Below are 15,089 nucleotides of genomic sequence, written 5' to 3' on the forward strand. Positions count from 1 at the left end.
CCTCACACTTTCACGCAGCTTTTTTATTAAATAATGGTAATACTTTATCACTTGAGCCACATACAGTTCTGACTTTTGGCTGGTTAATTGGAGGAAAGACTCTCACAGACTTTTCTGCCCCTGCTGGCTTCACATTGTGATCCTCAGCTATCCACATTCTGTGTAACTGGGATATAGGTGTGAACCACTGGCAGCTGGCTCTTTCAACCTCTCTCCCTGTTTAAGGGGAGAAATCAGAAACTAACCATTCCGCAAGTATGGAGAAATGAAACAAAAATTTATTTAGCAACCCCATATGTAGTTATATACAATAAAAAAGTCCAACTTGGTAACCCAGTAAAAACACTCCTTTTTCTTCCAAGTCTTCAAATATAAACAATTCGTGGCCTTTATTGTATTATTAATATTGGATACAGTATTTTCTCAATAATGCTTTGATATTTGTTATGATATAATGATAGAGTATACCCCTACACAAGCCCTGTGCTAAATTGTAGCTTCATTGCATTATCTTATCAGCAATTGTAAGTTTACCTTCTCTTAAAATTTCTTCTCCAGCAAAAAGACTACTAGGCTTCATTAACATTTGGCTTTGATTTAGATATATTGTACCAAAGCATCTTCCTGTCAAGAGGTAAAAGGAAGTGATGTAGTCTTGGTCTTTAAAGGTAGTTAGCATCTGTTGTGTTTTTGCTCCTAAATGTTTGTCTATCTGCCATTTTTGAGTCAGTGTGTATTTCTCTATCCGTTAAATATAAATAATATCAATCCTGATGGGCAGCTGTGAATTTTAAATGAAATCCTATATATGTCATTATCAGAGGATATTCGGGGATGAAGAGAGGCTGGAAGGAAGAGGTGGGAACCTGGACCTGTGACGAGACTCACTTCCTCTGACCATCACCACCAAACTTCCCCCAAACCACAGGTTTCAACATTGGAAAGTTAAAGATGCCATGGGCTTCAGCAGATGATTTGCTACGCACAGTAACTGGAAGCACATTTTAAATGAAAAATTCATGATTATATCTCTGAAAGATTTCTATCCATGAAACCATAATTATTTTTATTCAAACGATCTATTTTTATAAAGAAGTATAGCATGTGATATTTAAATTAGACATATTCATTTTAAAAAGAAAAACCCGGAGGAAACTGTTCATAAAAAGGTGTTAATAAAATCCCATAAGTTAATAATAATTATGAAGCAAACCTGCTGCTTTAGAATGATACATAAGCCTCAGTACTGTGATAATTTGCATATACATAAATAGTTGTTAAAATGATCAATAGTAACACAATCTGTAGAGTAAAAACTGAAACAATGGGTTGGAAATATTTCCTTATTTTTTCCCAAGTACATGACAAAGTTGGATAGTGCTAAGTCGTATGGTGTGCTAATACTTGCTAACCATTAGCAATCAACCAATCATTCCAATACCCATCATCCTCTCCCACAATTTAACTAACACAAGTATGCATCATTCTCTGAGCCCTACAGTCAGCATTCCTATTACTTCTTACTTTCTTGGTAAGAATGAAAAGTTTAAAAGAAATTGGTACTCAAAGATTGAGAACACCTCAGCTTCTGTTAGTTTCTCCAGAATCAGTGGAGATGAGAGGATCAGATACTGGTAAGTACTGGTGGATACTTAAGAGATGGTTAAGTACCTCAAAAATCAACTGCCTTCCTCTGTGCCAACAATGACAGGAACGAGGCAACAATCAGGAAAGCAACTAATTCTACAACAGCCTCAAAGAAAATAAAGTACCTAGGAATAAACTTAACTAAGAATGTGAAGGACCTTCTTGATGAAAACTTTAAAACCCTAAAAAAGGAAATTAAAGCAGAACTAAGGAAATGGAAAAACCTCCCATGCGCCTGGATTGGAAGAATCAAATCGTGAAAATGACAATCTTGCCAAGGGCTATCTACAAATTCAACGCAATACCCATCAATATCACAATGTCATTCTTTAAAGAAATAGAAGAGGCAATCCAAAATTTCATATGGAATCATAAAAGACCCCCTATAGCAAAAACACTTCTTAGCAGAAAGAACAGCGCCGGAGGAATTTCTATTCCACTTTAGACTCTATTACAGAGATAGCTCTGTGACCAAAACAGCTTGGTACTGGCACAAGAACAGGCCTGAAGACCAATGGAATAGAACTGAGGACCCAAATATTAATCCACAGACCTATGGCCACCTAATCTTTGATAAGGGAGCCAAAAAATAGAATGGAAGAATGATAGCCTCTTCAACAAGTTGTGCTGGCAGAACTGGTTAAGCACATGCAGAAAACTAAAGTTGGATCCTTCTTTGTCACCCTGCACCAGGGTCAACTCCAAATGGATCAAAGACCTCAAGGTAAAAGCAAATACAGTGAAAACTTTACAAGAAGGAATAGGAAATACAGTAGGTCTCCTTCGCACAGGTTGAAACTTTCTTAATAAGGACCAAGAAACACAACAAATCAGAGAAAGTCTAGATAAGTGGGACTGCATTAAACTGCAGAGCTTCTGTACGGCAAGAGACATAGCTAGCAAATTAACTAGAAAGCCTACAAAGTGGGAGAAGTTCTTCACTAACCATACAACAAAGACCTCATATATAAACTATATTAAGAGCTCAAAAAATTGAATCTCTCCAAAACTAATCTCCAAAGAAACAACCATCCCAATAAAAGATTGGCCAAAGACTTAGAGTCTTCTCTGAAGAAGAAATAAAAATACCCTAGACACATGAAGAAATGCTCAAAATCTCTGGCCATAAAAGAAATGCAAATCAAAACAACTCTAAGATTCCACCTCACTCCAGTTAGAATGGCCAGGATCAAGAAAACTAATAACAACAGATGCTGGAGGGGATGTGGCCAGGAGGGAATCACTACTACACTGTTGATGGGAGTGCAAACTCGGTCAACCACTATGGAAAGCAGTATGGCAGTTCCTCAAAAGACTAAACATAGAACTCCCCTAAGATCCAGCAATTCCACTACTTGGCATTTACCCAATAGTCCAGAAACAAGGACATGTAGTATTTTACACAATGGAATTCTATGCTGCTGTCAGAAAGAATGACATCGCCCCATTTGTAAGGAAATGGAAAGACTTAGAAAAAATTACAATAAGTGAAGTAAGCCAGACTCAAGAACATAGCTCAATGGTTTCCCTCATTTGTCATAATCAGCAGAAACCTTGGGTTCTCTTAGCAGAGATTTACAATAGAACAAAACCTAGATACATAAGACCATATAGGAAGAAGCTAAATGAAAGGACCTCCAGGATATAGAAACAAAAGCCATGTAATGAATGATTGTTGACCTTAATGTACTATGTTATCTCTCATCTCTTTTGCTGTCCCTTGGTTATCTCATATTGTTACAGTATTTCACCTGGTTATCTGATATATTGTATATATGGGTATTTGGTTATTTGAAGTCAGATAGGGAAGGGAGGAAAACAAGATGAGGGGCAGGGGTGGGGGGAAGGAAAGGGGACCAAGACATGAGAAAGGGTATCAATGTATGTAAAGTAATGTACCTTCTATCTGGTGAATATAATGTAACCCTTCTATTAATTACAATAAAAATACATAAAAAAGAGATGGTTAAGTATTTGATTAATGCTTCAAAGGCATAAAGTTTTGTTTCTGAAAAATCAATAGCCCAGAAAAATGTCCACAGTTCAAGTTTGTGTGTGCATATATAATATATATAATCATTATGTATGCTTGTACATAAATATATGTAAACATACACATTCATGTGGTCTGTTAAACAGCAAATAGATTTTTGTTTTCTATGTAACAATTGCCAAAAAAAGAACAAATATCTTTACAAAAAATAGCAAGAGGGCAAGAAAGTGTATCCCTAAACTAATAATTTATGAACTTGAGCTGTGTCCAGAATAGTGATGTCCACTGTTTTGATCTTAGTATTTAGCAGGTGGGAAGACAAAATAAAATAGGAATAGAGGAGGAGGTTAACAAAAGCAGAGAAATCTAGCCATTGATTGTATATAACTAAATAGGGGGTTGCTAAATAAATTTCTGTTTCATTTCTCCATACTTGTAGAATGGTTAGTTTCTGATTTCTCCCTCTTAAACAGGGAGAGAGGTTGAAAGTGCATTTGTACCCCTCCCACCCCTTTCCAAAGTTCCTTGTGCTGAGGGCTGAAGAGTGATCATGCTGGAAACAAGATCCAAACTATGATTGGAAGAGAGAGACAAAAGGTAAATTTATCCTGATGCTTGTATCTTTTCAAGCTTTAACTCACCTCTGATGCACAACTGTTATTTTCAATGAAGAAAAATTAAAAACAAAAAACAAAACAAAACAAACAACAACAACAATCATGCCTGAACTCATTTCGGTTCAAAGACAGACTGGCCAGAAATGTCTGTGAGACTCTTATCTCCAATAGACTACTAATACTCAAAAAAGCCAGAAGTGGTGCTGTGCCTCAAATGGTAGAGTGTTAGTTAGCCTTGAGCAGAGTGAGGCTTAGGGACAGAGCCCAGGGCTGAGAAATTAAAAACAAACAAATGAACAAAAATCTATTTTCAATAATAAAAATGAATTATCCTGCTGCTGCCTACCAATATCAGTATAACTACATCCTGCAGATACATTGCATATGAAAGCATGAGCAGGACGGAGATGCTTTTGTCCTCTCATCTGTGTTTCTTTTCCACAAAGCATTTGCAGCAGAGGCAGGAAATAAGAGAGGGTGGGGGAAAAGGCACCAACCTGACTGGGAAAGATTGCAAGACTTGTCTTCCAAGAAGTGTTTTCTTCTTGTTGAGAAAAGAATGACTTCCTATGGTATAGCTCTTACAATTCTAAATTTGAGTCAGATTTCTATCGGGAACAATTCAATTTTTTCCCATTTCAGTAAAAATATCTGCAAAATCACAAATTGCTACCCTTCCTCTACCTTAAAATGACTGTGATGAGGCTCTACAGTCATCAAATCAGTTTTATTTATTTCTTTTACTTTGTTTTTGTTGGGTTGTTTGCTTGCTTTGAGGCATATCTGTCAAGGTAGCCTAATCTGTCTTGGAACTCCAGATCCTCTGGCCCCAACCTTCCATGTGCTGGGCTACAGGCCTGGACTTCCACAGCCAGCTTGAATCACACTCTTTTTATTTTATTTTTATTTTTTTTATTTTATTAATGGGGTGATATACAGAGGAGTTGCAGTTACATTAATTAGTGGGTACATCACTTCTTGAATACTGGTAACCCTTCCCATGTTTTTCTCCCATTTTCCCTCCTCCCACCCCTCCCACTTGTCTTGTTTTTTCTTTAACTTGCCACTTTCAAATATACAAATAAACGTGTAAACAATATAGCAGGTGTCAAAGTCAGACACAGTAACAACATGAGATAAACCTTAAGAGGAAAAGAAGAAAAAAGAAATAGCTTCACATAGTACATTAAGAATAATCTCAAAGATAAACTTCTTGTTTTCCATATCCTGGAGTTCATTTCACTTAGCTTCATTCTATATGGTCATATGTACATAGCTTTTGAGCTATTTTGATCCTCTATTACAAGAATCCTACATGTATATTAATTGTTACAAATGAGGGAAACCATGAAGCATATGTTTCTTTGTGTCTGGCTTACTCCATTTCCTTACAAATGAGGCAATATCATTCTTTCAGATGGCAGCATAGAATTCCATGGTGTAAATATACCACATCTTCATGATCCTGAATCACACTCTTGAATCCAGTCAAAGAAAACTAACAAAGTCATCAGTAGGTTGCACAAGCATTTACAAAATCATGGTAGGAAAAGAATTATATCTGCACATAACTACTTGACTTAATCTTGGAAACCTAGAAACAAGGTAAGCAAATAAAAAGTAACATCTATTTTCTTTAGATATGTACTATGATGTCTTACCATCTGCCTAAAAAGACAAGCGAAAGTTAAAATGTGTGTCTAGGCACATCATCACATGTGTGTTTTAGTTGGAAAAAAAATGTGCCTTTGGGAGTAAAATATACTTACGCTGATTGAGATATCTATTTTCTCAATCTCAGTCACTAAAACATATTAGCATCTAAAAGGTCATTGAGAGTAGCTAACAAATTTGTTAAGTGTTTTGCCTATTGTAAGTGTGAAATTATATTTTGCATGTTATTGTGATTACTGACATTAGTTTTACTATCATAATTACCATCACAAAATTACATTGTATTTTTTGGTTATGTGTGATTTTAAGTCTGATGACTAGTAATATTCTTAGACTTATGTTTTCAAGATTTACTAACTCTGCAATGTTCTCTACACTGAATTTGTTTCATAATGGTTCTGATCATTGAGAAAAGAAGTAATATAATGAAGAAAAATAAATATAATGAATAAGAAAGAACTTTTAAATTACTATGCATCAAAGAAAGCTAGATACTTCTAATAGACATAATAATTAAAGCACCAAAGCCTATAATTTCTTCTTGAAAAGACAGAGTGGAAAGAAAAGGAAAGAGTCAACGATGTGTAAAAGGAAAATCTCCACTCTTGGTTACCTCTTATTCATTCTATTTCATGCAGCCATGCTTGAGGACACACAAGGCGACCTAGTGACTAGTGGTAAAATATGTTTCTGCTCCTCTAGGAAGCAGTTTATTTAACAGGCTGTGAATAGCTTCCCAGGTCCTCAGAGAACAACTGCATACACCTGAATGTGTTCTCAACACATCCTGCACATTGGGAGCCAAACTAAAGAGAGTCGAAGAAAAGAGGCTCTATCCTGGCTATCACAGGACTTATTTCTACAGCCATCCTCACAATGCAAGATTTTGCGTTTCAACCTAGTAAAAGTTTTAGGCTGAGCACACCAGGTGAAGGAGAAAGTTTTGTCATATTATTACTTCTCTTCCACCAGATGAGACATCTTAATCACATAAAGGCTAATGAACCTACCTTGGCCTACATGCCTGGAAGGCTACATGGAGCCTAGATGTACTATGCAGGAATGGGGGTAAGTCCACTTAAGCAGGTCTTGAATATGAGAAGCAGAACTGCAAACAAGGGTGAGCTTATGAGCAATTGCACCCTGAAATGCTCTAAGTGAGCACATGTGAAGAGCATGGGAGTGCAAGTCCATATTGCACTAACATCTTGAGGCCAACATCATCAAGCTGTGATAAAAATTATAAGATCAAAACACCAGGCTGTAATAAAGAACAGAGAATAGAAAAATCAAATTATAAATAAGAATTTCTTTTTCAGAGAGAAAAAGGGATGCATTTTTCCCTTCATATGTGGAAGTTAGAGCTAAAATATAAATATACAAACAAAAACACGTACGGGGCCATATACATGATCAAACTGTATATCATACTAAAGTACATTATTTGCAGGAGAAAAAGAAAAGAAATGCATTGTACTCATAGAAAAACTGAATGGATATCTTCTTTAACAACTATATCTTCAAAATTAAAAATCAAGTTAGAAACTTCCTGATACCCAAGGTAACGGTAAAAATAAGCTTTATTCTTTATGACAAGAGCAGAAAAGACATATTTAAATGAAGTGAAAAACTGGACATGGCTTTGACCAAAAAAAGCTAATTGACAATATGATTTGCTTAATTTTTATAGTTTTACAATTTTGTAGAAAGTTTCTCAAAATTTGTCCTAGTTTTCCTTAATATTGTTTTGAGCTCTCATTAAAATAGAAAAGAAAATAGAGTCTATTGAAAATAACACTTTTGAAATGTAAATGATTACTTTTTGTTTGTTTCAAATATCTAAAGCTTTGTTTAAAAATTTGGAGAAGACAAATTTTAAATTTGGTAGCAGTCTCAAACGTTCACTCAATTCCTCTCCTCATTGGAGGCTCAATCCTCAAGTCTCCGCTACCTCCATCAAGCAGAAGCTCTCTCTAAAGTATGGCTTTGTTGAATACAGAATAATTGAAATGTAAATGATTCCTATTAAACAAACTTATAAGAAAGTCTGTTTCACTATGTTTATTTAGAAATAATTGAACTATAATATTTAATCAATGGCCAATTCTGTCAAACAAATATTTTAAGATTCCATGTGAGCAAAGACTGTGTCTCTAAAAACTAAAAAAGAAAGAGAAGAAAGAAAGGAAGGCAGGGAGGAAGGAAGTGAGAGAGGGAGAAAATAAAGAAGAAAGAAGAGAGGGGGAAAGAGAGAGGAGGGAGAGGAAAAGGAGGTGATTGGGAAGTAGGAAAAAGAGAAGAAAGAGGGAAGGAAGGGAAAGACAAGAGGAAGAGAAGAAGGGAGAGAGGAAAGAAAGAAAAAGGAAGGAAGGAGAATAAAGAAAGAGAGAAAGAGGGAAAAGACAGAGTCAAATTACCTATAATACAATATTAATTCACAAGACAACATTGTTTAGGATTTTGAATGGTACATCAAGTGAAAGGAGCATTTTTAAGATCTTTCTGTATCACCTAGAAATGACAATGATGAAAACAAATTTTGCTTTGGAATTCAAAATGGCTTCCTTTAAAAAGAAAAATAAAGTCACCACATACAACTTGGAGAATGTAACTGTAAAACTGTAACCCCTCTATACATTACTCCAAAATAAAAAAATTAATTAATTACATTTTAAGTCATTCTTTTGACAAGAACCATGAGAGACATAAGAACTAGAAACCAATGTCAAAATACCCAGCTGCTGTAAACTACCTGTCAGAAGGATGTGTACAGAAGCAGGCTTTTCCCCCGCTTACTCCAGTTGCTAGTTGAAAAGGTTAATGTCCTCTTAAGCAAACACCAAGAACTTCCTGACAAAATCAATCTGAGCTTCAAAAATAATCTTAAATGCTGTATGTTCGGAAGCGATGATTCATTATTTTTAAATATTTAGCTGACAGATTGTTTATCTTCCATCACAGAACTCTATCTGCTGTTTAGCTCATAAGTCTAAAAATATTCATTTATTTGGCACATCCTTCTGGTGAAATTATTGGCAGAAATTTCAAATTAGGTAGAAATCCTGTTTCACATGTAAAGGTGGGTTGGAGGGATTGTTTTTCTGTGTTTTGGAAGAGGTTGTGTTACTACTTCTTTATAGTGCAAAAATTCTACAGACATCAGCAAGAGGTCAAATGTAAGTACTGAAAGAAGATGAAAACTAGTATTTGTCAGTTGATTGACTCATTTGATGAATCCTGGTATAGTTCTTTCATTTATTTAATCTTTAGGAGCAGATTTAAACTAAAAACTCTCTGATCTTTTAAACTATGTTTTATATTAGCCCTTCAAATATTTCACATGAATCAAAGAAATGAAAATTCTCAGAGACTTACCTCCATAGCAAACTAAAGCCCATGTATATACTGTCATAAAGGTAGTTTGCAAGTCTACATTCTTTTTAAAAATAATTATTGTTATTGCAAAAGTGATATATAGAGTAGTTATGGTTATATAAGTCCGATAAAGAGAAGATTTATTTCTGAACAGTGTCATCCCTTCCCTTGGTCTGTCCCAGTTTTTTCCTACCAAGCCTACCCACAAGCTGTATAGTTCATTTTCAATATATTGTCTGCTGCATTTGTTCACCTTTTGTACCACCACTTTCGTGTCCCCTTTTATCATCCAAAAGACAGAGAAATGAACAAACAAGACAAAAGGAAAAGGAAATAAAAACAGCAACAAAAGCAAAAAAACTTCTTGTTCCCATTTCCTGGCATTCATTTTGATAAATATTATTTTCTATGATCAGATGTACTTAACTAGAGAACCTTTATAGTCCTCTCCTAAGAATATCCTTTGTTCTCACACTGTGTAAATGCCGAGACCTGTATAATTTATCATGTCTGAGTGCATTTTTTCTTTTCTCTTTTACCATCCAGTGTGTTTACTTATAGATTTATAGAGATATTCAAGGTACCACAAGTGAGGGAAACCATGCAAGTCTACTTTCTTCTAGAGAAAGATGATGGCGTGGTGTCTCTTTGGTAGCCATTTAGTTTACAGCAATAGGCAGCATGCAACTAGTAACTGCGGCATGCTATGGAAACAGTGATCTGCTATGTCTCTTCACTACAGAACTCTTTTTGTAATTATTTTTATTTTTCATTGTCTTGGTAATGTCTAAAGAGGTAACAATTACATTCGCATTACTTCCACACATTGATAACCCTTCTCATGTTTTACACAATTCTTGAGTAATGGTTCCACACAGCTAGAGAGAGTTTGCTATCCTTTTGTTAACTGAAACAACCTACTCCTTATATTCAGCTCATATGTTGAGATGTCCCATCTTTGCCTCTGTATGCATGATGGCACTGGTTTATGTGACATCATATGCTTAGACATGTTAGATTTCCTATTCCTACAGTTACATGATCTTTCATTTATAAAGTATGCACCCATAAAAGTTTTAATTGTAACCCTCTATTGTTTTGCCTCTCTTTAAGAATCCCCATTCCCTATCATAGGAACCATTACGGACATATGGCTTTCTTGAAAAATATGCGCATTCGCATTTGAGAAAGTGAATTCATGATTAAAAAGTAGAACTAACATTAGGGTCCTGACCTAACCACAGTTAACTTGTGTTCTGCACTATAAAACTTCTCAGAACCTTTAGCAGTGAACATGAAAAGCCAATTGTATGAGGAGAGTCTCAGGAGAACCTGCTCATGGTGAGTTGATATGTCCACTTGTTAGCTCTCTGCTTGAAATTTTTATCACTCCATACGGACTGTTATTGCTGGAAAGGAGTACATACCTCACTCTGGGGCTATAGCAAAGTTTTATTTAGAATACAGCTGTTGTCTTTTCATAAGTCAAATACTTTCGGAAAGTATGGAGATTTATTACATTCTATAGTTTCATACTGCTTAGCGGATGTGTTAAATCACTTCAGTATTAATTTGGAAGGAAGGGAGAATATGGCTTTACAGTATTTGTATTTAAATAGGTGCTTATATGGGACGGTAAACCTAGGATATGGCTTGGATTGATTTAGGTTGAGCTGGAGTTTATGAAAACCTGACACTGATTTAAAAAAAAATGTACTGTATTCATAGACTAACACATTAAATTGAAACCCTGTTAAAAATTAAAAAGAAGCGATAAAAGAATAAGCATAAAATATAAATCTTCTTACTTCATTTTTACAGTTAGGACATTTTTCTCAAATACATCCATTTTTATCCCTCTTAACACATCTACTTTCAATATTTTAGCTAACTTAAGGCTGGAATCTTTGAATTTAAAGTGTAGTTTCCTGGGTTAAGTATGGTACAAGTGGCAATGTACAATTATATTTTCCATTAAAAAAAACCCAACTTTCTATGATGAAGGTCTTTCCAAGTTTCTACATATAAACTTATATAGGTAGATTAACTTTCTGACTAAATTGTATTGTAATTTTTGCTCAGCTTAGATTTTCCTACTTAGAGGGTAATATTTGCTAAACTAAATTAACAAATCCATCATACAGTGTGTGGGAATATAGTTACTACTTATAGAAAATTATTATAGAAGTTTATATTACACTTCTCATTTGGAGAACTTGAGCTACTAGTGCCAAAGTTCAAACAGCATGCAATTCCAAAAATATTTGGAGTCTATTAGATCATAACATAATCCTGTTACATTTCTAAGTAAAAACAGAATAGCATCTTCAACACAGGGAATTATAATGAAGAACTGCAGAAGAACTGGATTCATTCAGGGGAGCAAAATGAAATGTATGCTTCTCAATAGAAGACTGTTAACTATATTTTATTATTATTATACTAGTAGTATAATAATACTTATACTAGAACCCACCGAAAATTGTTTAAACTATTCAGTAATAAAGCTCATACTCCATCTTTTCTTATTTGTTTTTGCCAGTCCTGGGGCTTGAACTGGGGCCTGGGTACTGTCCTTGGACACTCTTGCTCAAGGCTAGTCCTCTGTCACTTGAGGCAGAGCACTACTTCTGGCTTTTTCTGAGCATTGGTACCCAGGAATCAAATTCAGGCCTTAGTGCATGCTAGGTGAGCACTCTACCACGAGGCTATGCTCTCCGCCCCTCATTCCTCATTCTTTACCATAGAAAGTACCACACAGGCTTTAATTTGGACTGTCCTGCAACACAATCTGCTGCCTGCCTTCCTGCCTGGTGTGTCCTGGGGGGTCCTGGAAGATGTCCCTTGACTTCCTTCTTGGGAACTAAAAGTAGCAACTATTATTACAGTGGGAATTTTGATCTGATCTGTTGATCTCACCAGACCAAATATAAAGTAGGACCTACATTCTACAACACAGATTGTTTAAAGTTCATGTCAATGAATGAAGACCTAAGGTTGTGTACTATTAAAAATGTTTAGACATAATTGAAGAAGAAGTGTGCATCTCTAAGCAGTGGCCAACTTATTTACCTCTAGCTGTCACAATGTAGTAGGAGGTGTGAAAAATTGGATTATCTCCTATTTCAGCTACTTGCTATTTGTGAGGGGTGAGCTTCAATGTCCTTATTTATGAAACAAGGATTTGGACTGGATAATTTCTATGGATCCACCAAGATATATTATACTACTCTAGTTTTTGTAATAAACCTCAACACAAGTACTGCAATCTAAAGCATAATGACATTGTCCACTTTCAATTTTGCTACTAAACAAAAATTCCCCTGTGGCAGGTAATGAATTGTTTTAGTAAATTTCCTGTTCCTAATCCTTTTCATATTGTATATCCAATATTAGAAGTGCAATAATAACCACAATGATTGACCGGATGAAAATATAGTGAGTTTCATATTAGGTAGAAATACATGAGCATGAGAATAAGATTATGAAAAACAGGATTTTAACTAAAGGCTTAAATAAGAAAACAATTTCAAGACAATGCTGAGATGTTGGTAAAGCAAAAGAATTGGTCATTTGTCATTAAAAAATGTTCTCAACAGTGAAATCAAATGGAGCTTTTAGAATATTTTTTCTAGATGCTTTGCTTCTTTTTTAGAAAAAAATTACTGATTATTGGTCTACAGTATTATTTCAGAGACTAAAGTAAATTTTTTCATCCACTAAAAAGTAACAATGGGCATTTTTAATTTTCTAGAAAAATGAAAAAATATTAATCTGCAGCCATGCCAAAAAGGCAAACAAAAAGAGCAGCTTTTAATTAAATCCAAGGGAAAGGAGTCTTAGTGCTTTTTTTTTTCATTTCTCTCTCCATTCCTCTCCCAGCCACTACTGAATTATGCTTTGTAACTGTTCCTCTCCTGATTTACATTTTTCTCTCTTCAGAAAGAATATTAAAAGTCACAATATATTTTATTATTTATACATTTTAAAAGAAATTTTTAATTAGTAATTCATAAGAAGTAATATTCATGCACCAAGTATGTTACATGATCTAAATTAAAATAGTAAGTTAAATTTGCTCTGAAGATTTTTATTCCAGGTAATACAGGTAGAGGAATATGTCGCTGGTTTGGGTGTCCTGTAAGAGAATATTCTTAGCTTCAACAGGTGTATACATTTTAGAGTCTGGGTTAAGGTGCTGTATTTAATCACTATTTGGGAGCAGGGTTGGGGGGTCAATTCTGGATTAAAGAAATTAGATCAAAGTTGTTGATCTCAATATCAAATTACTCTCAATCACCAAAGAAGATCTGAAGGGTACTTAGAGATACTCTTCTCTTAGTTGGTCATCATGATTTGGGCACATGAGCCAAAAAGAAAACAGAAATATGAATGGGTTAACAATAACGAATGATTGTTGTCCTTAATGTACTATGTTGTCTCTCATCTCCTTTGCTGTCCCTTGGTTATCTCATATTGTTATAGTATCTCACTTTGTTATCTGATATATTGAATTTATTTGTATTTGGTTATTTGAAATTTGATAGGGAAGGGGGGAAAACCAAGACGGGTGGGGGGTGTGGGGGGGAGGGAAATGGGTACCAAGACGTGTGAAAGGGTATCAATATATGTGAATTAATGCACCTTCTATCTGGCAAATATCATGTAACCCTTTTACTAATTACAATAAAAAAAAGGAAAAAAAATAAAAAAAACAATGAGTCTACATCATTCTGTGGCTCCCTTTGTGTAACTGCTTACTAATTGAGTAAATTTCTAGTTAGCAGTTTTAGTAAGGACAGTGGGTATTGAATGAAGAATGAACAAAAGCCAGCCTTGCTTTGCTTTTTATTAAGTGTGGCATGAAAAGTATAAATTCTCTGATCAGTATTTCCCAAAAGTCTAATTCACATAACATGAAAAGAATCAAAATTTTCAGAAAATTTTAAAGAATAATACAACTGTTTTTTATAAGTGAAGTGGGTAATTGACAGTTTTATTCAAATGAGTTATATTTAAATAACTGAAAACTACATACAACAAAAATAGGGATCACGTGCAAAGGGAACCTCTACAAAATGAAAGGAAATAATCTCCTTAACTGCAATCATGTCATCAACATGATTATTTGCATCTATCAGATAGTACAATGTCTTCTTTTTTTTTACTGATTCCTGACCGACCTAATGTCTTAGTCACAATGAATTCTCAGTAAATATTTTTAAATCACCTTGTCTATTTTTCTAATTTGGCATAAGAAAATCTGTGCATATAATATCCCAATAGGCTAGACCAAAAAAAACATGTAATCCTTTCACATGCTTTTTTTTTTTTTTTAAAAAAAAGCCTTATTCTTTAATGCAAAATTGGAGATGGAATCTTTTCTTAGGATTTAAGATATCTCAAAGCAAAAATTGTCATCAGGTACAATGAAAACATTTTAGAGGTATTTCTGTTTCTTTAAATGGAACTGGCTTGGCATAATAAAATGAAAATAGGACTTACTGTGGTAAGAAACATGTGTTTGTAATGTTTTACTTCCACCCCCATCAAAATCCCTATATTCATCCCCTGTGTACATGTAGTATATGAGCTTTTGGCTTCCGTGAGTATCAGTCTCCCTGGTGGTTAGTTGTGCCATCTGTTTACACACCAGCTTCCCCCAGTGCTTGGTCTCATACAGATGCCCTTGGAAATCACTTGAAAGTGAGCTCTTGTTGCCCATGGAAGCTGGTCATGATGCCAGGCCTACCACTACTCACTCTACCCACCAGTGCTGCTGC

This window comes from Megascapheus bottae, chromosome 12 (genome assembly GCF_031878675.1).
Source record: "Megascapheus bottae isolate mThoBot1 chromosome 12, mThoBot2.hap1, whole genome shotgun sequence".
NCBI classification, from domain to species: Eukaryota; Metazoa; Chordata; class Mammalia; order Rodentia; family Geomyidae; genus Megascapheus; species Megascapheus bottae.